We start from the raw sequence: 24056 nt of genomic DNA on the forward strand, positions 1-24056 counted from the left end.
CATTCTCCCTCTGTCTAAACAGCCCTGTTTAGAATGATCCTTTTAAGCACTTGTTTCTGTACATGAGATATGAACAACAACTCAGTTGAGCACGAGAGCCCAGAGTATAGAATGAAGAGCAGAAGCTCTGGTTTTTAGCCACTTTTGCTAGGTTCTGTTTTCAAAATTAAAGCCTTTTCACACAGACTCCGATATTTTTGGATGAAAAAAAAAATGCACAAGGTTTTGAAAACAAACACAGGTATATTAACTGTGTCTTTTTCACAGAGTCCAAAACTGAAGGATCCAGATTTTGAAATAGAACTTTTATTTTCTTTGCTTTTAGGGAGGTGTTAAAATCAGGCTGACCAATCAGACTGCAGTTGTCATGGTTACAGCCCAAACAAATGAGTAGGAAGATGGCGGCTAAACAGATCGTCTTGTTCATGGCAGAACACAAAAGTTTAAAGAACAGCAACACACTGACAGTATATCTGTGGTTACATAATCTATTTTAATGAGAGGAGCAACACAGAAGAAGAACCTCAAACTCCCCCAGGGATCTACAGAACACTCCGTAATGTTCTGTAGACTGAGGGATAGTGATGTTCGATACCACCGATTTACTTCCAGAGCGGATACTGAGTAAAATTCAGGCTGGTATCATCACAAACTGGGTCTTGGCTGTTTGTAGAGCTCCGTTTGCAGTCTGCCATCATGTTTGTCTACAGACTGAGTGACTGACTGACTGAGCAGCGTGCCACAGCACTAACACTTTGTGCACTTACCCAGGCGGAAGAAAAAGTAGTTCCCAACAACCATGTATCATTTACATAAGATCTCAATAGTTTACTTACTTTCCACTGTGTTCCTGTTAATAAAATACATTACCTCAAATGACTGAAGTATCGATATTTTCATTTGAGAATCGATTTTAGAGCATAAAGGTCTGGTATCGAATATATCAATATTTCAGTACCGAGGGAATATTTTCACTACTGAGGGAAGTCAATGTGTGTCAAATAGTTACGGGGTTCAAAGTAAAATGATAAATTCATCATCACTCCTACTCAATGCATCCATTTTTTTCTTCCTCTTCCATCGTCTTCCCGTGATTTCAGAGCGCTAGGAAAACATGCGCCAGACTTGGTGTGAAGGTTTCACTACGTTAAAAAGAATGCATCTGTTTTTCTCTTGCGAAAAAATTGTACTTGGTGTGAAAAGGCCTTTAGACAGATCACAAAACCGACTGGGTTGTGGTTTGGTAGGCGCTCAATATCTGATATTACACAAAGGAACACTACAAACTACAACACCAAAATAACTAATGGTTGAGAACAATAACTAAACATAGGACTGAATGGCTAGACACAAAACTAGATGGCTGGACATGAGGCAAGCTGGTTAAGCACAGAACTAGAGGTATATGAAACATTTACAGAGACTTTGAATACACAGAAAGGGAAGCACATAAAACATCAGACAGAGATAGGAACATCAATGGTGTACAACCAGGCAACACAGTATTATAAAGACACCTAAAGACACACCTGGGATTTAATCAAGATATGTGACATTAGGAACACAGGAAATGGTGAGCATATGACAGGGCAAATGTGTTACACATGGTAAATTCCTCATTTTTGACATTCATTTTCCATTCTCAGTGCATTCCATTTTAGTGACATGCTTTTACCTCTTAAACTGAATTTGCAGGCAAGTTTTGCTTCAACACTCATAATTCAATTCAATTCATGTTCATTGATATTGAGAGCTGAACTCTGGATTGGCCATCCTATCTGGGAACTTTTTTATTTGTACAGTGTTCCATCTATTTTTATTTTTCAGTAATGACTTCATGGACGCTCTACTTCCTTTCAGACCCATGGTTCTGATTGTTTTCTCACAGTGGAAAGAAATGTATCTGATTTGAAGCAAGAACTTGATTTTCTTAATATGATGATAACCGTTTTGCTGGTCCCTCAGGTTTTGTGTGGTTGCGTGGGAGTCGCATTCACTTCATACATTTTATTAAGATTTGAATTTGGGGAACTCTTTTTCAATTTGACTTTCTTTCAACTTCCCCCAACTAGTTGAGGATCAAGTGAACTATTGATCACTGTCCAGACACTAAAAATCAATTGCTTCCTGCCTTGTGCCCAATGTTTCCATACAAGCAAATTCACCAGTGTTAAATCAACCTTATTAGTTTTAAATTAACACTGAGAGTGTTGACAAGTTTACAGTTTTACACTAATGGTGTTGATTTAACACTGGCGAATTTGCTGTGCAGGTAAGCCCCATAACTTCCCATAACTTAACTTCATAACTGTTTTTTTTGGGTGTTGCAATCATCATCAATGTCTAATAAGACATTTCTTTTCATGGTCATTTGATTAAAGTTTATATTTAAATGATTAAACATATTAACAAATTTGTGCTGAAGCTGACAGAGTTAATTTCGACAGATGGAGACGACAAAGGTAAGAATACAGAAATCTAAAACTTAGCAGTGTAGATGGATGGAAGTAGGTTTACTCATAGCCGGTCAAAATATGTCAATTTTTTGACACTTGCACTTGACTCTCCACTAGTATTCTCCCTCCTTTTTTAGCTTAAGAATAAGCAAACAATTGTAAGCAAACAATATTTATTCAATAAACAATATATAAATAAACCGTTTTAATATAGATAATTTTGTGATATGCCCTCCAAGGCAGCATTAGTCTGGTTCTGTAACAGCTGGAGCAAAAGAAGCAAATGGCTCTTTATTCTCCAGCTTGCAGGTTTGTGTCACATTAAATGATGCAGTAGTTTTGCCCAGGCACCTGTAACTGCTTCACTGTTATAGGGTGTAACGAAAAAATGTCAGATATCCAGGTGTTAGTGAGATTGTGTAAATTATCGCGGCAGCATTAAAGTTGGAATTGAAACTTTGAAGAACTCAACTTAGCATTTGGAAGTAACTACATTATTTTTTTTTTATATGGAATGGAGTACTAAGGAAATTTGAGAATGTATGGCATGCCCAGTTCTAGACTGCTTTGGTTGGGGGGCAGTAAAACATAATGTGTGGGCAAGTCTGGGTTTGAATTGAGAAGAGATGCCAGTTCAATTCAGGGACTGCATACTTTGAAGGACACATTTATAGGTTGATTACATCCCAGCAGTACAATTATGCTGTCCAATTTCCAAGACTCCTTCGTAAGTGGCCAACAAACACGTCCAGAATAGGCTGAATTCTGGACGGTTAAATCAGAACAAGCATGAAAAGCAATATGCATAACCAACTCCAATAGAAACATTTCCAAGTTTCTTTGATTTTGACCATGTTTTCCTTTTTCTTTCTTGTAGTTCTCAACTCGGCTTCTTGGCTCTGCGGAGTCCGTTAATTTTTTGTAAAAGGAAAAAAAAAACAAAATGCACGATGCAGCACTATGTTTAATAATGCTGTACTTAAAGCACATTCAATTCGAAATAAACAATGAATCAATCTGGGCCACAACACTAATCTGGGCAGACACTTAGGCCTGTTAGCAACATCTAAAAACTGAATCGAATGTTTTGTCTATATATATATATATTTGTCTATATATATATATATATGCACCATGACCCTGAACTGGATAAGCAGTTACAGATAACGAATGAATGAATGAATGAATGAATGAATGAATGAATATATATATTTCATTTGCTCGTAAGCAGTTTGAATGTCTTTCAACATTAAAATTTCCACATAAACATTTCTTTAGCTAGCACTATCTAAACTCATTTGGAGTTTTCTTTACAAAATAACATCACACAATGTCATTTAGCTACATAATTCAGAGTAAAAAACTCGAAATAATAGGGCAACAGAATAACTCTTATTAGACCGTCTGGACAGTTTACCAGCTTTTTAAACAGAAAGGATCCTAATAAAAAGAGAGACTCAACACAAGTTACTGAGACAGCACACAGTGAGAGGGAGAGAGGGATTATAAATTATCGTTACAAGCGCTGTATAAAAGCCCTCAGAAATAGGGTGCTTAGTTGATCAGAAATAAGCAAAGGAAAAAGATGTTTTTTGGCTGGTTGAGCTGGCTTTGAGTTTGGGTGGGAAAACTGCTCCCCTCTAGAACCGGTGTTCTAACTAGTTGTGCTACCTTGTCGAAATGTGCTGGCATACAGTACATTTATACATACATTTGTTTAAGTAAGACTGTAGGTGAGATGAATGTAGTTTATCAGAAAATGCTGCCTACAGAAATATAAGTGGGAGGTATGAACAGCTCAAATCCCCTTATTAAAGAAATGATAAGATTATTACGGTGAAAAGATTTTTTTTTTTACATTTAATTTGTTGTGTACAGTTTGGGTACACTCAAGCACATGATAGCAGTACACTTAGATTGTGAAAAAAAGATGTAACTCGAAAAACAAATGAAAACATCAAAATTTTGGGTCTGAGCCTGTGCAGAGCTGCAAAGTAGCACATTTTGACAAGGTAGCACAACTCTACAGAATACTGGCTCTAGAGTATTTGGGAAGTTTAAACAAGTACTAGACAGTATAAAACATCAGTATATGTTCACTTTTCTGCTTTAAAGTTTAAACTAGTATAAATACATAATTAATATTTCAATATGGGGACTATACTTCTGCAATGACTTGATGCAGAGGCTATGCCATTGTGAGCTTTTATACTTCTGCATTGGTGTCTGTGTTGCTCTGCATTTACACCGCCACACCACTAGGGCTGAATCTTAAACATCTTCCTCTCTATGTAGTACACAATGCAGTGTAGTAGAATTACTTTTATAAATCTTTAAAATGCACTATTTAATGAGTAAGTTGTTGATTGGGACAGCCAGGAATGTAACTAATACAAACCCGGCAAATTTTTATTGCGGTTGTATCGCTCACTGAGTTATTTTCCCGGAGACCTTCAAATATTTCATTTGTTCAAAATTTACATCCCTGACACACATGTCTGAGGAAATCTCTCACTACACATTTGCTGTTGTCTGCATCTCTGAGTGTGGAGAGGAGTTCATGATTTTGTACTGCTTTGGTTCAGCATAAATAATGTCTGTCCGGCTACTGACCAATCACAGCCGTCACGGTCTTTGTCGACGCGATGTGCAGTGTGGCGCCCTGCGCAGCATGTGTAGTGACAGGACATTCCAACTCTGGGTTCACTACTTGCCAAATAACACTATATTGTGTTATAAATGATTAATAATGATTTTTAGCATGTTTACTTGTAACCATCAACCATGTTCAAACTTGTACTTAGGGCTTCCCAGTAAGATCACGTTACACAGGACTCATTAATACCAGGTAAGGAACTGGACCTAACAGCTGATGAGTTAAAAAGTATTCCATTCTTGTTTAAACCAATTTATGTTACGCTGAATGAAACTAAATACCTATTTGATTTAAATTCCCACAAGTGTCTTTGGGACTTCAATTTGTATTCAAACTAAACAGAACATGATCCTGAAGAAATTGTGCTCAGGTGTCTTCTCATTGGTCCTTGCAGTCTGAATGTTGTTGTTGATGAAAAAAATGTCTGGTGGTCATTCTTCTATAGTAAACGACTTTATAACAGTGGGAAGCAAATCGTTCTGCATTATTTCACTTTTGCACAGGTGCCTTTCTGCACAGGTATTTATGTGTAAAAAGTAAACAGCTCTTTAATAAATGAAGTAACTGCCTCTATCATACAAAAACACAAACGTCTTATCATAGGACTATTAGCACAGAACAATATTGTTTTCTAGTGTTCCTTTAGATATCGATCATGTTAATAAGGAGTTTACTACCCTTTGTTATAGTAACCTTCATCAACAAAACTGAAAACTGGTGTTGGTGTTGTATGATTAGGTCTAGTATCAAATATTAGATTATTTATCAAACATGCCTCTCAAAATCATCAAATATACTGAATACACCATCATTTGCACTGCTCTAAACCCAGTGCTTAGGCTCCTAAATGACTCATGAACTAAAGAAAATGACATTGTTAGACACCAAATTGGACCCTTTGATGTATTAAGAGTTAATAAAAGAAATGTTAATGCTCTATATTAAACATTTTTAACTGCATTCAGCTCTCTGCAGTTTAAGCAGGAACATATTGGTTTGCCTGTATTAAAGTGTTTATATGACATACTGACATTAGTACTTAGCATCTAGAATCACAAATGAGTAACACATGACATGTATTTTGAAGTCTGTTGTAAACATTTATATGTATTCACCTGTTGTGGTTAGTCTCTATGCACTCATATGATCCTGTATAATGAAGCCCAGGTCTAAGAATGTAATTAGTGCACACTGTCAGGAACGCAGGGCGACTGACGGAGGCGGACACACAGAATACTTTTATTCCTACAAAAGATAAAAAACAGATAGACAGACTAGGATAATGAGACAGGATACTGAAACAAAGAAAGACCAAGACAGAGAAACCTGAACAGAATGACCTGGACAGAGAGACTTCAACAGAAGGACAATACATGGAGAGCTTAACAAGGGCCTAGACAAAGAAGTTAAACAGAATAAACTTGAACACAGAAAGCTAAACAGACTAAAGGCACAAACAGACCTGAGACAAGAGAGAGATACAAAGACTGACTTAAAGGGAATGAGTAACAGACAAGACAGACAGACTGGAGAAAGCAAACTAAAGGTGGAATGTCCAACCAAGAAGCACAGAGACAAGGGAACTTAAATGAACACCACAGACAAAGGACACCTGGACTGATAACGAGGGGGCAGGATGACAAATGACACTTAGAAGGAGGAGGAAGAAAGGCGGGACATGGGCGGCGACATGGACAATAACAAACAGAGCCATGTGCCAAGTGAGCACATTGCAGGGACAACAGACACGACAGGACAAGGGCGTGACACACACACAGATTTATTTTTAGGGATTCTTTCAGTTAAGGCAAGGGCAGGGTGCTGTATAATTGTAGATTAAAGTTTAACATTTATCTTCCAGTAAAGCTTAACTCAAGTACTGGTTTTGGATAATAATCTACTAAGTCATTTGTTTGTGATTTGTTCTGCTCCAGGGTCCTGGGGTTAGAATTTGAGCCTCACCTCAGGTCACTGTCTGTGAGGAGTTTTGTGTGTTCTCCTTGTGTCTAATTTAATTAAAGATCAGTATTATTTTTATCCTGTGCTTTTCATCTGAGTGAAGGGATAGCAGAAAGACAGGATGGGGGAAGTGATTGTATACTGTTTCATCCATATTTTCTCTCTCCTAGTCCGGAATAGGGTTTATAGGGTTGAATATCTACAGCTACCAGTGCCATTTACCCCTCCATGTTTATCTGAATACACAGAAATAAACATCACAACACTGAACAAAGAAACAATCTGTGTTCATTAATAATTTATTTATTTATTGTGTGGTTACTGTGTAAAAAATTGTTTGGCTATGAATATGAAAAATATCAATTAAATGGAGGTTATACTATATTTAAACAGAAATGTTTCTTATGTAAAATTTTTATTTAATAACTGATGTTGTTAGAATAATCCGAAACAAGATTTTCAGTTGATCAATGAGAGAGTCAGTCAGTTGGTCTGTTTAAGACACTCGGTCTATAGGCAGAGGTGGTAAATAACAAATGACATGTAGTTCATTACTGTAGTTAAAGGTGACATTTACAATTTTAATCCAAAACTCTTTTATAAAATTCTGAAGAAGTTTCTTCTCACCATTTGTTTGCTCTACCATCTATTTGCATGCTCAGTACTGGTCTTATGTGTTTATAAAGCCCCAGTGTAAACCAGAGAGAACAGTGTTTGCCCACCATCTTAGACATCCCCTTTAAGTACTTTTTTAGCTATCTGTATTTTACTTATATTTGTTAGTTAATATTTTCTTTTTACTCACTACATTTTCCATACAGGTTTGTTACTATAGGTTTAACAATCTCTTTATCTACTTTATCTCTATTTATTCATGTATTTTTAACTCTGGCAATTTTATTCATGCACCTAATGAGGTTCAAACCGCAATTCTGTTTGAAAGTCCCAACACAAGGTGGCAGGAGTAGAGGAACGCATTGGCCTAGCGCAGTTAATGTATGTCCTATGGAAGAAGATCAGGAAGATGGAAGAAGATCGACTTGTAGGGGCTGCAGCTGAAGGAAGTCAGAGAAGGCGAGATCTCACAAGGGCGAGATCTGCTCCAGGAACAAGTGGCACTTCATATAAAGTGTATAAAAATGTCCCAAACCCCAACTGTGTTTGTGGAAAATCCTGTGAGTCTACTGGAGAAAGGGGAAGACCCCACAACAACAGTGAGTGGCTGAAGGGGTTTGTAACACCAAGGAGGAAAACTCCACCCAGTTACGCATCATCTCCCTGCTGTGTGTCGAGGCAAAGATCTTCCTCAGTGTTATTTTCAAGAAGCTGTGCACCTATTCGACAAGGAACACCTATATTGATAGATCAGTCCAGAACGGCAGCATTTCAGGAATGCTGGGCTGCGTGGAGCATACTGGTGTGGTGACACACCGCTAATTTGTGAGGCCAGAGAGAACAAAGGCAACTTGTCAGTTTTATGGCTTGTCCTGGCAAATGCATTCGGCTCTATACCACATAAGTTAATCCAGCTCACTCTGATAAAATATCATGTCCCTAGTAGGTGTAGAGACCTCATCGCTGATTACTGGATGGATAGGCCAATATCAGGATGAGGGTCTCTTCTGGAGCAACTACATCTGGTTGGCATATGGTGGAGATCATATCATCACAGGGGGTACTATCTCTGTGACTCTGTTCTCCCTGGCCATGAATATTCTCAGTAAGTCTGCTGAGCCAAGTGTAGAGGGCCCAGAACGATTTCCAGACAATGGCAGCCACCCATCAGGGCATTCATGAATGACCTTACAGTCACAACAGAATCAGTCCCAGGCTGCCAGTGGATTCTGAAGAGACGCGAGAAGCTTATGGAGTGAGCATTGATGAGCTTTAAACCTGCCAAATCAAGATCCATGGTGCTGAGGGTAGGTATGGTAAAGGACAAGTTCAGATTTAACATCGCAGGCATTGCCATTCCAATGATTACAGAGAATTCAAGTTTACAAGAGCTAGAGAAGTGGTGCAGTACAGGGACTCTAGTGAACCGAAGGTGGCAAAAGCTGGAAGAGCACAGCAGGAAGTGGAGGGTGGAGGATGCTGTCCAAGAGGCTGAGGCAAGGCTGCGTCACAGGAGCCAGGTGGGAGTGGCCTCAAGAGGCTCAGCAGGGTTAGGATTCTTTCCAAATTTCCAATTGAACACCAGAGGGAAGGAATGGCAGCGCCTTGTTCAAGAGTAGGTGAGAGCACCTGTGGAGGAGACAAGTTAATGTAAAGAAGTGGGAATGAGGCAACAAGGAGCTTGGACAAGATGAGAGAAGGTGGATGATTGGAAAGTGACCTGGTTTGAGATCTGGAAAGCAGAGCCTCACTGCATTAAGTTTCTCATCCAGGCAGTTTATGATGCACTTCCAAACCCATCTAACCTGCATACTTGGGGCTTAGCAGAAACACCAGCATGTCCATTGTGTTCCAATGGATGTACCCTAGAGCACATCCTCAGCTGCTGTACTACAGCACTTGGAGAAGCACTTGGGGCTTGGCTGAAGCTACCAGCACTGGACTTGTAAGGGAATGTGGATGCGTCCCTCCAAGAAAACCTCGGCTAGACACTGGCAGCAGTTGGTGGATCTTGAACAGCAGCTGAAATTCCCCAGCCACGTTGCTGTTACCACCCTTCGACTAGACATTGTTCTCGTGCCTCCCAGTGGATGTTGGATGCAGAGGTTTCACGGTGAAAGAGGACAGCAAAAGAGGAGAACCATCCGCAATACCATCAAAACAGTAGAGAGGGCCTCAAGAAGGCTGTGGCTCAAGAGAGGAGAACCAAGGGGGTGTGGTAGGTAGTTAGCCAGCTAGACACAAGCTGGGGTCTGATCAATCCTGGCAAGGTCACCTGGGTGAGGGTGTATTATGTTGAAGACCCAAAACACCCAGTGATTCCAGGAACATCACTGACGATGTGTCCACATGCATCATCAGATGTATTTCCACAACAATATTCTTATTTCCTTAAGTAAGGGCGTGCATTTTTGCCACCTCCACTTGTAGGTCAGTTTGTTGATCTGCCAGTAAGTCAGTCATTCAGTTTGATGTCAGTTTGTCAGTCAGTCAGTCAGTTTGTTACAATCCAAGTCCATGAGGTGCTTCCCATCTAAAAACAAACAGTGAAGAAGGTTTCAATCAGTACATCACGTTGAATTCTCACATGTACCAGTCCAATATCAATATCCAAGAAGTTACTTGTGTTTTTGATCTTTTTAGAAATAGCTCACCTCTCTTCTTTTGACAGCAAGAAAAGCCTTTTTTGCCAGTTGTGAAGCTCCTTTACTCCTGAGGCTAAAAGAAGGGAGTAAAGAAAGTGAATTCAGAATATGCTTCAGAAGTGTGGAAACTTCCTGATTATCATATAGACAATGGACACGGAGACCTGCAGCAATTCCAGCAGATGACACTGTAATGACAGATAGTGACACTGATAGATACACAGATGTTGTTGTACCTTATGGTCTGCAGGTCTCCATTATGCTTTCCTGTCCACTGGCTCAAAGTGAACAGCAGTGTTGAGGCTCAGTCACAAAGATGTGTACAGACGTGACGAGATAGAATGAGAAAAGAGAAATGTGGGGTCAGAGCATAAATCCACACACAGTACTTTAAAGTTCAGTAGCTCACTTACAGCACATCCAACAAATAGGAGACAACAAAAAATGTGGGAGACCTGCAAAGAAAAGAACAAACTGTGGAAAGGCACTGCAAATACAAATATACATATTTAGCATAATTTAGCATCCCTTAACACAAAATAACACTACTTAGCTTAACATAAAAATTTTATTCAAGTATAAGGATACTTTACTTAGCTCGACCTAACTTATTCTAATAAAACAGAATGAGACATATTCTAATAAACAGAATAATAAAACTAAATGAAACTTATTCTATTTAAACAAAACGAAACTTATTCCAATAAAACAAAATGAAACTTATGCTAATAAAACAGAGTGAAACTTATTCCAATAAAACTAACCAAAATTTATTCTAATGAAACAAAATGAAACTAATTCTAATAAAACAGAATGAAACGTATTAAACGTAGTCGAGGTCAAGAGTTCCCCTCCCCCACCATATACAGTGTTGGTGGAAAACTGCTTTCCCCTCCTGAGTCGCCTGATGGTTTGCCAGAAACTTCTCGGAGCCGACCGAAAGTCGTTTTCCATGTTCTCACCGGGGCCGTTCATCCCAATCACGCCCCTCCAGGTCTCACTGTCATTACCCACGTGAGCATTGAAGTCCCCCAGCAGAACAATGGAGTCCCCAGAATGAGTGTTCTCCAGCACCCCCTCTAGGGTCTCCAAGAAGGTATGGTACTCTGAACTGCTGTTTGGTGCATAAGCACAAACAACAGTCATAGCCCTTTCCCCAACCTGAAGACACAGGGAAATTATCCTCTCGTCCACTGGGGTAAACCCCAACGTACAGGCGCTAAGCTGGGGGGCTATGAGTAAGCCCACTCCTGCCTTACGCCTCTCACCGTCGGCAACTCCAGAGTGAAAGAGCATCCAGCCCCTCTCAAGGAGATTGTTTCCAGAGCCCATACTGTGTGTCGAGGTGAGCCCAAATATATCTAGCCGGTACCTCTCAACCTCACGCACCAGCTCAGGCTCTTTTCCCACCAGAGAGGTTACGTTCCATGTTCCAAAAGCCAGTTTCAGTAACTGAGGATCAGAACGCCAGGGCCCCCGACCCCGACCGCCACCCGATCCTCAATGCACCAGACCCGGATTACTACCTCTCCCACAGGTGGTGGGCCCATGGGAGAGTGGACCCATGTAACTCCTTCGGGCTAAGCCCGGCCGGACCACATGACTGAAAGTCCAGGCACCAGGCGCTCGCCAAGGAGCCCCTCCCCCAGGCCTGGCTCCAGGGTGAGGCCCCGGTAACCCTACTCTGAGCAAGGGAGGCTGTGGCCGTGTTCTTGACTTATTCATCCTTGTCTTTATGGATCACTCTTTGTCTGGCCCATCACCTAGGACCAATTTGCCTTGGGAGACCCTACCAGGGGCTATTGCCCCCGACAACATAGCTCCTAGGCTCACGCAGGCACGCAAACCCCTCCACCACGTTAAGGTGGTGATCCTAGGAGGAGTAAATGAAACTTATTCTAATAAAACATAATGAAACTTATTCTAATGAAACAAAATGAAACTTATTTTAATAAAATGAAATGAAACTTATTCTAAAAAAACTAAATGAAACTTATTCTAATAAAACAGAATGAAACTTATTCTAATAAAACTAATCTAAACTTATTCTAATAAAACAAAATGAAACTTTTTCTAATAAAACTAATCTAAACTTATTCTAATGAAACAAAATGAAACTTATTTTAATAAAATGAAATGAAACTTATTCTAATAAAACTAATCTAAACTTATTCTAATAAAACAAAATGAAACTTATTGTAATAAAACTAATCTAAACTTATTCTAATAAAACAAAATGAAACTTATTGTAATAAAACTAATCTAAACTTATTCTAATAAAACAAAACGAAACTTATTCTAATAAAACTAATCTAAACTTATTCTAATAAAACAAAATGAAACTTATTCTAATAAAACTAATCTAAACTTATTCTAATGAAACAAAATGAAACTTTTTCTAATAATGCCATATGAAACTTATTCTAATAAAACAGAATGAAACTTATTCTAATAAAACAAAAGGAAACTTATTCTAAAAAAGAAAATGAAACTTTTACCAATGAAACAAAATGAAACTTAGCAATAATAATAATAATAAAAAAAAAAAAAATAATAATAATAATAAGAAGAAGAAGAAGAAGAAGAAGAAGAATAGTAAAAAACAGCAGTCACAGTGATGGTAAACACTGCCTGTAGAGGGTCTGTCTGAGGTCACACTCTTGGCTTCTTGGGCAGGGGCTCGTAACTGATGTCCAGCTCATAACGAGGAGCAAAAGTTTTGAAGCCTGGGTCAGTGTAGGTCTCGGTGAAAGTGACCCTGCCATCAGGTAGCACTTTCTCTGTGATAGTGGGACAGCGAAGTGTCTCCCACAGACGCTGCTTAACGCTCAGGCTGAGCTCCAAGCTCCAGGGACGAGGGCGGCCAGAGGGCGATCGGACCATAGGGTCCACCACAGAATGGAATATCTTCTGGTAATCCTCCTTGGTGTGTCCCAGAGTCAGAAGAGGAAGGAAGCTCTTCTCTGTGTCTGAGGCAGGAGTAGGAGCTGGAAGAAAAGAAGAGTCACATTTACTCAAGTACAGAGTCAGTTGTAAGTTCAAAATGTCACATTAAAATTAAACATCTGTTACACATGCTGATCGCCACTGTTCTGGAAGTTACTCAGTGCTGATATTGTTCTGGAGTGGATAATATTGTACTCTGACTTAAGCTGCTTTTCGGCAAGTCTGTTACTCTTACTTTTACTGGAGTAATTATTTTAGCCCAGTAACAACAATGTTATCAGATTAGGTTTAGACTTCTCCACTCACCTGTGCTCAGGAGTGGAGGAGCAGTGTTGGTCTTATTTTCCTCCAGAGACTCCTTCAGGTCCTGCTCACTCTCCTGCAGTTCTTCTATCTTCCTCTTCCTCTCTGCAGTCTGAATAAATATGCACAACAGCAACTTTCAGCATCACGATGTATCAAAGATTCTGTACTAAACTCATTTTAAACATGTCCGCCCACATGTGAAGGACCTTCTCTATGTTGTTGTCAAAAAGGCATTAGATTCAGGGCCAAACCAAAGTGTCTCAACTTTGTTTACATAACATTAGTACATCCAATAGCCTGCTAGCTGATTGTACTGTACCATTAGAGGCAATATTTGCCAGGCCAGCCTAGAAGAGGCATATGTGCTTACTGACTGACTGACATCTAATGTTGAAATATGCAAGCACAATAGGAACTGCTAATTCAGCCATATTTCACAAAGAGAACTTAAGGTGGCACCACTACACCGTATGTTGTTAGTTCAGCCGTATTTCACATTCCAGTTTGTGCTCAGACTAGCTTCTCGGACCTCCCCACAGACTTTGGCCAGTCCTGGGCACCCCCCTGTTTTGATTCCTCTGTCTGTTCCTGTCCTAGTTCCTGTCTCTGTCTTCGTCCCTGTAACTCTGTCTGCCTTGGTATCTGTTCCTGTCCCTGTCACTGTGTTTGTGTCTCTCCCCGTGAACGTCCTGGTCCCTGTTCCCCTGCCAAGTCCTGTCCAGTCCCCTGTTAGCTCTGTCCAGTCCCCATTTCAACCCTCTGTCCTGTCTTAAGTCCAGTCTCCATTCCAGTCCCCAGTATTTAATCATGTCCAGTCCCCGTATCCATCCAGTGTTCAATCTAATGTCCTGTCCCCTGTTCAGTCACCTGTCTTGTCTCCCTTCCGGTCCACTGTCCTGTCCCCTGTTCTGTCACCTTCTTCTGTCCAGCCTTCTGTCTCTAGTCCCGTTCTGTCCCCAGTCTTGTCTCCATTGTCTACGCCTGTCCAATCTCGATCCCCATCCAATGTTCAGCACCCTATCTTGTCCTCTGTCCAGTCACGTGTAACTACTCCTGCCTTGTCTCCAGTTCAGTCTCCAGTTCTGTCCTCTGTCTTGTCCCGAGTCCCGTCTGTTGTTTCTAGTCCGGTCCAGTGTCCATTTCAGTCTAGTCTCCTGTCCACTGTTCAATCTCCCTTCCAGTCTCTTGTTCAGTCCCCTGTCTGGTCTCCCATTGCACCCCTTTGTCAGTCTCCTGTCCTGTCCCGAGTCCAGTGTCCTATATCCGGTCCTGTCTTGTCCCCAGCTTCTGTGTCTGTTCCTGTCTTGTCCTGAGTCCTGTCACCCTTTGTTAGTTGTCTTGTCTTGGTCTGTCTTGTTTCCATGCTCTCTCCTGCGCCAGCTCCTGGGGGGTTTAGGTGTATGCGCCCCGGGAGTTGCGCGTTCAGGGCGGGGGGCATCTGTCACGCCCTCGTCCTGTCATGTCTGTTTTCCCCGCCATATGGTCTCTTAGCACATGGCTCTGTTTGTTGTTGTCCATGTCTCCGCCCATGTCCTGCCTTTCTTCCTCCCCCTCGTTATCTGTCTCAGGTGCATCTCGTCTGTGTTATGTATTTAAGTCCCCTTGTCTCACTTCCTCTTGTCGTTTCATTCTCCCTAGTCATGCTGTTTTGCTTCCGTTGTCATGTTGCTCAGTCCAATCTGTCTGTCCCTCGCTTCAGTTTGTTCTCTGTCTGTTTCCTTCCTTGTGTCTCTCGTTGTCAATACCGTACAGTCTGTTTAGCTCTCCGTGTTCAGGTTTAGATCTCTGTGTCAAGGTTATTTTGCTTAGCTTTCTCTGTCTGTTTATTCATCTCAGTCCATGTTTGTCTGTAAATTAAAGTTCACTGTGTTTTAGCGTGTGCGTCCGCCTCCGTCAGTCCGTCCCGCGATTCCTGACAATAACAGGCTTTCCATGATCATACACACACTGTCAGAAACTGACAAGATGAACTATTTTTATAGTTTATTATTATTTGTTGTTATTTTAAACAAAGATATTGATATGAAGCACCAAATCTTCTCCAGACTTTTCAATGGCAAGTGCATGTACTTTGGGCTTTCCTGTTTTCGAAATGCCAGAAAAACCCTCTGTGACAATGGTTGTATGGCTAATGACAGTCTGGCTGAACTAGGCTTGCCTATAGTTCTCTCTCTCTCTCTCTCTCTCTCTCTCTCTCTCTCTCTCTCTCTCTCTCTCTCTCTATATATATATATATATATATATATATATATATATATATATATATATATATATATATATATATATATATATATTAGTAATCAGTATTTATGGTGGATGCTGGTGAGAATGAATGTACCTTGGAGGAGGAGTGAGGAAACTGGGGGATGCTGGTGTCTGAAGGGTTCCTCTGTCCTTCAGCCCTGTCACAGACAGGTCTTCCCTCCAGATCCTGCAGAGAGCCCTCTGTCCCTGTTACAGGAGATGAGCTTGTTACATTGATTTACATTTACGTTGCATTTGATGAGTAACAAATTAAAACAATATCAGTTCCAATATACTCAAGTATTTGGGAGACAATCATCTATTTTATACATTACTGTGTATTACAGACAAGGGTCAGTGAATAAAGTTGGCTGCAAATGCCAGTGAGACACTTTATGTCTTACAACTTTCAAATATCACAACTGTGTACAAACCAACTTATCAGAGGCTTGAAACTAGCGTAACATAGTAAATCCCATATGTCTGCACAGAAATAGAGGTACAGATACAACAGTGTTGTCACGATAACAGAATTAAATCACATAAAATCTAATAAAAATGTTTTTCCTGTTTATTTACTTTTTGTCCTATCTTCACTTTAATTAATATTAGGATTAAAATTCTGGTTACAAATCTTTTGTATTTTATAATTTACTTCTTATAACTGCAGTTGTGCTGAATTTATTTTTATAAAGTGTTATTCAATTATTTTATTAATAAAACAACAAACAGGCAAAAAGAAAACGTGTATGCCATCACACATGCTTATGCTTTTCCAAGTTGTTTGTGTTGGCTCCTTGGTCTGCGTATGTTTAAATCAGTTTTCTGCTAAATCTGCTTTTGTTAATCTAGTCACTCACATGTTTTCTGTGACGTGCATTTGTTCATTTCTTTTCGCGCGTTTTTGGATTTTGAGACTTTCCTTTCGCATCTCACCCAATCCAAATACAAATGCAGCCTGATCCACAAATGTGGCCAGCAGGCGAACAAGCCACCGCCAGGTGTCACTGTTGTTTTCCCTAGTGTTTCAGGACTGACCTGTTGCTCTAAGGGCCGCAGCAAAACAACCCCCTGTAGGCGGGACTGTGACTCCATTGGCTACGGCACTAAATGATTGACAGTTAACTGTCACTGCTGATTGGCTAAATAAAGGCGATGACCAATGAGAAGCACATTTTCTGTTTAGGAGCCGTGGGGTGTCTGCCTCTCATTCCAGCTGAGGGCAAGCACCTGTCTGAAACAAACCACCCGCTTTACCAGTCCGATCTCAAAAATACAGAACACAACGCGTCCCATATCTGTCCAATATGGAACACAGCGTTTAGTTTCCAAATACGGGATTGTTTAAAAGTATTTTATTTGACAATCCTAGTCTGCAGCGAAATTAGGGAAGTACCTCAGGATTTTAACGTCGTTAAATTTAGGGCACTTTTAGAAGGGTTTCACAGTAATCGTCTGTGATACGAAGCTGAATTCAGCAGCTTATTGGGTGTTTTTATTTTTGCTCGAACCTCTACATTTGTCGATCAGGCTGCGTTTGTATGGAAGCAAATCTTACTCATCAGATTTTGAAATATTACCACCTTTGAATTTGTAGCACTGAATTTTTTTGCAATGGAATTATGCAACTGAATTTGAATTAAAGTCTTCAGATGTCCACGTCTGAATATTTGGCTTTGCAATTATGCATCTGAATATAATTGCTCTTGAATTGAACTCGTGAATTTTGAAGAACACGTTTTCACTGTTATTATTCAAGGTTAATAAATGCAGCTAAAAAATTCAAACTTAAAAAGACAATATATTTTGAAGTTGCTCAAATTCGATAGCCCAAATTCAGATTCCAAAATAGGAGTTAAAAAATTCAGATACACATCCGGGATACAAAGGATAAGCAATCGACTCATTTGGATTTTCTGTTTCACCTTAAATGGTGCACTAGTTACATACTGTTGCCGCTAGATGGCGAAATACAAACACAACTTCCATACCTTGGAAAAAATACACGTTTAGCTTCCTTCCGCGGATATTATCTCTTTATTTTCAAAGTGTCAAAGCGAAGCAAAATATTCAGACGTGGAAATCTGAAGACTTAAATTCAAAAGCAACAAAATTCAGATAATTTCAGTGCAAAAAAACATTCAGTCCTACAAATTCAAAGGTGGTAATATTTCAAAGTCTGATGAGACAGCTTTGCTTCCATACGTTTGTATTTGGATCGGCTGAAATGTGAAAGGAAAGTCTGAAATATATGCAATGTACATTTAAACAAATATTTTTATTTTCTCATAAAATTATGATATATCTATGAAACCCAAAAACATGAATTTATAAATGTAACTGTATTTGTACAAATTGCAGACCGTGAGACACAGATTGGGATGTGTTCATTTGTGAATAGTGAAACATATTTGTGACATATTTTTTTAATTTGTGGATTAATATTTACGCATTTGTAAAGTATTTTGAGACTAATCTCTCTCCATAGGTGGCGAGCTCCAGTTCAGAAACGCAAGGGAAAATCTTACAGTAGAACAACTCATGGCGGTCACAGAACTGGCTCCCTGCACTTCTAGGCATCAGTGCTTACACACACACACACACACGCACGCACACACACACTGCTCTCCATAGGGAGAGGAACAGCCTGCTGCTGAAAAAAATATGTCCTAGAGGAAATATTAAACATTTTCTCCAGACTTGCTGAGACTGGCGGCTGTGTATAATATAATTCCATATTCTGCTTTGTGTATGTTCTCTACAAGCCATGGAAGTTCTGTAAAGCACTGGGATGTTAATGTTAGCCATGACTCTTGTTTTATCTTTTTCATTCATTCATTATCTGCAACCGCTTATCCAGTTCAGGGTCGCGGTGGGTCCAGAGCCTACCTGGAATCCTTGGTCACAAGGCGGGAATACACCCTGGAGGGGGCGCCAGTCCTTCACAGGGCAACACACACACACACACATTCACTCACACACACCTACGGACAATTTTGAGTCGCCAATCTACCTATCAATGTGTGTTTTTGGACTGTGGGAGGAAACCGGAGCACCCGGAGGAAACCCACGCGGACACGGGGAGAACACACCAACTCCTCACCCGGAGTCACCCGGAGTGGGAATCGAACCCACAACCTCCAGGACCCTGGAGATGTGTGACTGCGCCACCTTGCCGCCCTTGTTTTATCTTTTGTCCATAGAGAAATACTTTGCGCTGCACACACTGCCGCCCTGTGGCACACTGTCGCAACTGCTCGAAATACAGCTCCCAGTACATAACAATAAAATAGGATATTGTGCTGTTTTAATGGCAGGATATCGTTGGCTAGTATTTCTTTACTGTACAACACTATGCAATACTTTGATTGTGGTTTTAAGCCACTTTACTCACCTCTGGTCCCTGTGGCCACTCGTCGAGCCTTGGAGCGTGTCTTCCTGCTACCTGTGATGACCTTAGATACACCTGCAGAATAATTACGGGACATTGATTACTCATTGCATATCTCTTATTATGTTTAAAACACAAAAATTATGTCCTGGAATAAATGTGTTTATGTTTAAATCTAATCTAATTTCACAGCCCAGTAAAGAGTGTAGAACCACCAACATCTATCCATCCATCTGTCCATAAAAATCAGAATATTTACTCTCAGGTGGAAGTTCTCCGTCAAGGAAGTAGTCCCTCAGATGCTTTGGGGGTTCTCTCTTCCTTCGGATCCCATAAAGACCCCGAGAGCTGTGACTGTCACGATTCTGAAACAACAATTTCCACCTCACATCGTCATCTTAAAGTCACATGCTACACAAAAACTCTTTATTTTTGACAACAAACATGACTCTAAATGAAACTGAAGCAACAGGTAAATTCACCATTTCTGAAAAAGATGTTTCCAGAAGAAAGTCGTCGTTGTTTGAAGTTGTAGAAAGCTGTATTGAAGGGTTTAGAGGAGCAGTAGTTTTGTGTGTGTTGTCTCAGTGTGTGTTGTGTTTGTTTGAATCCTATTGCCAAATATGGAATGTTGGGGTCAATCATAGAACTGATTCAGCCAATCACCTTTCAGCATGAAATGGACTCCAGTGACCACAGGTCAGTAGAATGTTGAAGGGACTTAAATGTAAACCATGTCTGTTTCTCAATACAAAGTATGTCAAGTTCGAACTGATGTACTTGGTAGTATGAACTTGGCAAGTTCAACTCATGAGTACAAACTCCCACGGATGCTGTGGTCATTCTGTAATTGAAATGCTGACGTATTTGATGAGTCACCGTCTAAAAAATTAATCACGTGATGTTGGTGTGAAATGCATTCTGGGATATCGGACTCTCTTGAGTCTACAGAAGTCACGTCCTCAAATGCATCCTCAATAATACGGGTCGAGCAAGAACACATCTGGTTATTTGGACTGTATTTGGCTAGATGTAGACTTTTAAAACGAACAGTACTAGGGCTGCGACTGATGACGTTTCTGAAGAACACAAGAACGTAAAAACACACAAGAATGCATGCAGTTGTGAAAAGTAGCTAGTGACGTTGAAATTCTGCTCATTGACCAGCAAACTCGCTTGACCTTAACACCATAGAAAATCTATGGTGTATCGTGAAAAGGAAGATGCAATACGCCAGACCCAACAATGCAGAAGAGCTGAAGGCCACTATCAGAGCAACATGGGCTCTCATAAACAAAAGCAACTCGGAAACTTAGAAAAGCAAAAAGGAAACTCAAGAACACATGAAACAGAGCAAAAATGTAACAGTTGTTATGCAAAATGAATGATATTTGTTTGGCTGCTTTTACTAAATATTTTAATAAAATTCAAGAAAAGCAAATAAGTTAATTCACTCATTCATTATCTGTTACCGCTTATCCAGGGTTGCGGTGGGTCCAGAGCCTACCTGGAATCATTGGGCACAAGGCAGGAATACACCCTGGAGGGGGTGCCAGTCCTTCTCAGGGTGACACACACACTCACACATTTGAGTCGCCAATCTACCTACCAACGTGTGTTTTTGGACTGTGGGAGGAAACCGGAGCACCCGGAGGAAACCCACATGGACACGTGGAGAACACACAAACTCCTCACAGACAGTCACCCGGAGCGGGAATCGAACCCACAACCTCCAGGTCCCTGGAGCTGTGTGACTGCGACACTGCCTGCTGCGCCACCGTGCCGCCCAGCAAGTAAGATATAGTACAAAATTTAATTAATTGCTAAATTTCTTTCTATCTATCTATTTATCTAATAAATGCAATTTCTTCTGCCAAAAAATATTGTTTCTGTATGTCTCAAAGCAATTATTTGTTTTGAAAAATATAAGCAAGTAGAACACTTCAGTGTTCCCCACTGTTGTATAATCTACCTTAATGTACCAGTTTTTTTTGATGTTGTTGTTTTCACATTTTATGTATGTTTTCTGGGCGGCACGGTGGTGCAGCAGGTAGTGTCGCAGTCACACTCCCCGTGTCCGCGTGGCTTTCCTCTGGGTGCTCCGGTTTCCTCCCACAGTCCAAAAACACACGTTGGTAGGTGGATTGGCGACTCAAAAAGTGAGTGTGTGTCTGTTTTGCCCTGTGAAGGACTGGCGCCCCCTCCAGGGTGTTTTCCCGCCTTGCGCCCAATGATTCCAGGTAGGCTCTGGACCCACCGCGACCCTGAACTGGATAATCGGTTACAGATGATGATGATGTATGTTTTCTGCATTGTTGTTGCTGTGATCTCATATGTCCTTTACTTTCTAAATATGGGTGCATTTTGACTCTCAGGGCCAATATGTATATAAACCTATGAAGAAGCATTTTGAGTCAATGTCAAGTCATGAAGAGTTTCAAAGTCAATTTCTGTAAACAAGCATCCACAGAAGGCCTAATAAATACAGTCCTGAGCCTGTGAGGCATATCTGCTTAAATTTCTCTCTAAAGCTCTAAAGTAGGTCTTCAGGAAGTGTACATGGCTCTTATTGAATCTCGAGGACATGACCCATAGCGTTCGCTCCGTCAGAAATCCATTACAAAAGTTCTTCTTCAAGCAGACGGACCGCGTTGTGAGAACTTATTACCTAATAGCCTTAAGTACCAGAGCCCTCCCCCCACTTTCTCAAGGTTACTGGTGAATAAAAACAAGGTAATTAAACTTAACCCAATTCCGCTTGCCTCTTCCCCCAGTTTGAGAGCAGGATAATCACTTTCAGCCTAGCACATCTTAGATCTCATAATGCAATCTGCTCTCCTGCTTATTATAAAACATTACTGAGGGCTTCCAGGCTCTCAGTCAGACTCCAGTAGAAGAAGAAGTAGGGGAAGAAATAAACATCCTGGCAGAGTTGAGCGACTGGCAGCATCAGAGAGGTGTGTGTGACCTCAAATCACCCAGCAACATGGAAAATCTCAGGCAGATTTTGATCTTTTGCCCGTTCCTAGCACAGCTCGGCAAGTTTAAGCAGACAACACATCTCCACAACATCTCCCCAGCTGAAGCTTGCTGTCAGGAGCATCTCAGGCCTTCTCCAGTTTTTATTTCCCCCAGGACTAGGACTGCATTAGCCCAAGGTGAGCACTCAGAGATCAATACAGAAGCACGTTTATCAGCCTTTTTTAACCGCAAGGAAATGCTCTGACTTCCTTTGTGCTTGCGCTCTTCTTGCATTCATTTCAGCAGCTGAGATAACAGCACAGAGCCCATCGATCGCCTTTATTCTTTTAAACACCAGTCTGTAACTGCAGGGAGTAAAGTGAATTTATTCATTATTAATTTCATGACACTTTTGATCAGTGAGCTTTCCAGATGTTTGTAAACTACATTTTTTACCGTCATATGCATGTTGTGGTGAGGTGGAAATATCAGATCGAATATCTCCTCTGAGATGGGAAGTCCTTGTGGTTCCAATAACATATTCGGTCTATTTTCCAAAAGCATACTTGACCATGTTTAAGCTTGACACTGACAACGGATCGTCATGATCTGATTATGATGATGGGATCATTATCCAGTCAAGCCAGTGCATTTATACTTGACCTTTTCAAATGTAATTTCTTCGTTCAGGTACTGCTGTGGAAAGAATACCAAAGGCAAGTAAACAGCTTTTAAAAAAGTTTCAAAATTTTGCTGGGAATTCTAAGCCACATGTATGTAAACATAGTTTAAGTACTTGATAAAACAAGATGTGTACTGGGACAATGAACAAGATATTTAGATATTTTTCTAGTTTATTTTAATGTTATTATTATTTTTTCTGTTTCAATTTAAATATGTGTTGATAAGCCTACACAAAACATACAGGTAGTGCCGCAGTCACTCAGCTCTGGAGGTTGTGGGTTTAAGTCCTGCTCCAGGTGACTGTCTATGAGGAGTTTGGTGTGCTTCGGTTTCCTCTCACAGTCCAAAAATACACGATGGTAGGTGGATTAGCTACTCGTGAGAGTGTGTGTCGCTCTGTGAAGGACTGGTGCCCCCTCTAGGGTGTAACCCTGAACTGGATAAATGTTTACAGACAATGAATGAATTCAGTAAAGCAGCTTTTATTTATAATGCTTGTTGGAATTGCAACCACTAGACATCTCTTCCTATCACACAATACTTCCAAGCCAGGAGGGTGAAGGCAGCACATGCTTCTGTTTAAACTCAGTTTGGACTGAATTAATTTTTACATGAGGAGAGGGAGTAATGTCATTTTACCACAATATATCAGTAATATTTATGATGGGTTCACACTAGATGAGAAACCTTGGTGTAAATGATTTACATATTGTCTACAGTTCTGAGAACAGCCCACCAACTCAGTGTCCCACATTCAGTCCTCTGAGTGATCCTTTAGGTTGCCTTGTGGATTTGAGTGTGGAGAGTCTTTCAAAACACCCGAAGATCGCCATGCATCACGTCACTAAATGCCTCCTCCAGCCCCTCCATTCTTGGGGAAAAACAGTAAAAAAAACCTCCTGGGCTTATTTTACAGTGTGCAAAATGACCCAGAACCTTTCCTGAAACAAGAGCACACACTCTGGAAAGAATGACAGAAGTTGTCCATGTGGGACTAAACCACAGGATAACTGATGCCTGTTTTGATTAGCAGTGAATGTCAGGGGAAGAGGGAGTACCTCCGAACCCACCCAGAGAGGATTATCTAGTATGATCTAGTAGAGCTAGTATGATCTGTTTGAATCCCAGTCTCGGATAGCTGAGGCATAACTGGGAGCTAAAGAAATGTTTTGAAAACTACAGCTTTGTGGAAA

General features: G+C 40.5%; 1 pseudogene; it reads left to right on the forward strand.

Annotated features, from left to right (window-relative positions):
* Positions 1-8095: 8095 nt before the first annotated feature.
* LOC136705051 (uncharacterized) lies at positions 8096-9477 on the forward strand (annotated as a pseudogene).
* The last annotated feature ends 14579 nt before the right edge of the window (positions 9478-24056 follow it).

The sequence above is a fragment of the Hoplias malabaricus genome, chromosome 8 (assembly GCF_029633855.1).
Source record: "Hoplias malabaricus isolate fHopMal1 chromosome 8, fHopMal1.hap1, whole genome shotgun sequence".
NCBI classification, from domain to species: domain Eukaryota; kingdom Metazoa; phylum Chordata; class Actinopteri; order Characiformes; family Erythrinidae; genus Hoplias; species Hoplias malabaricus.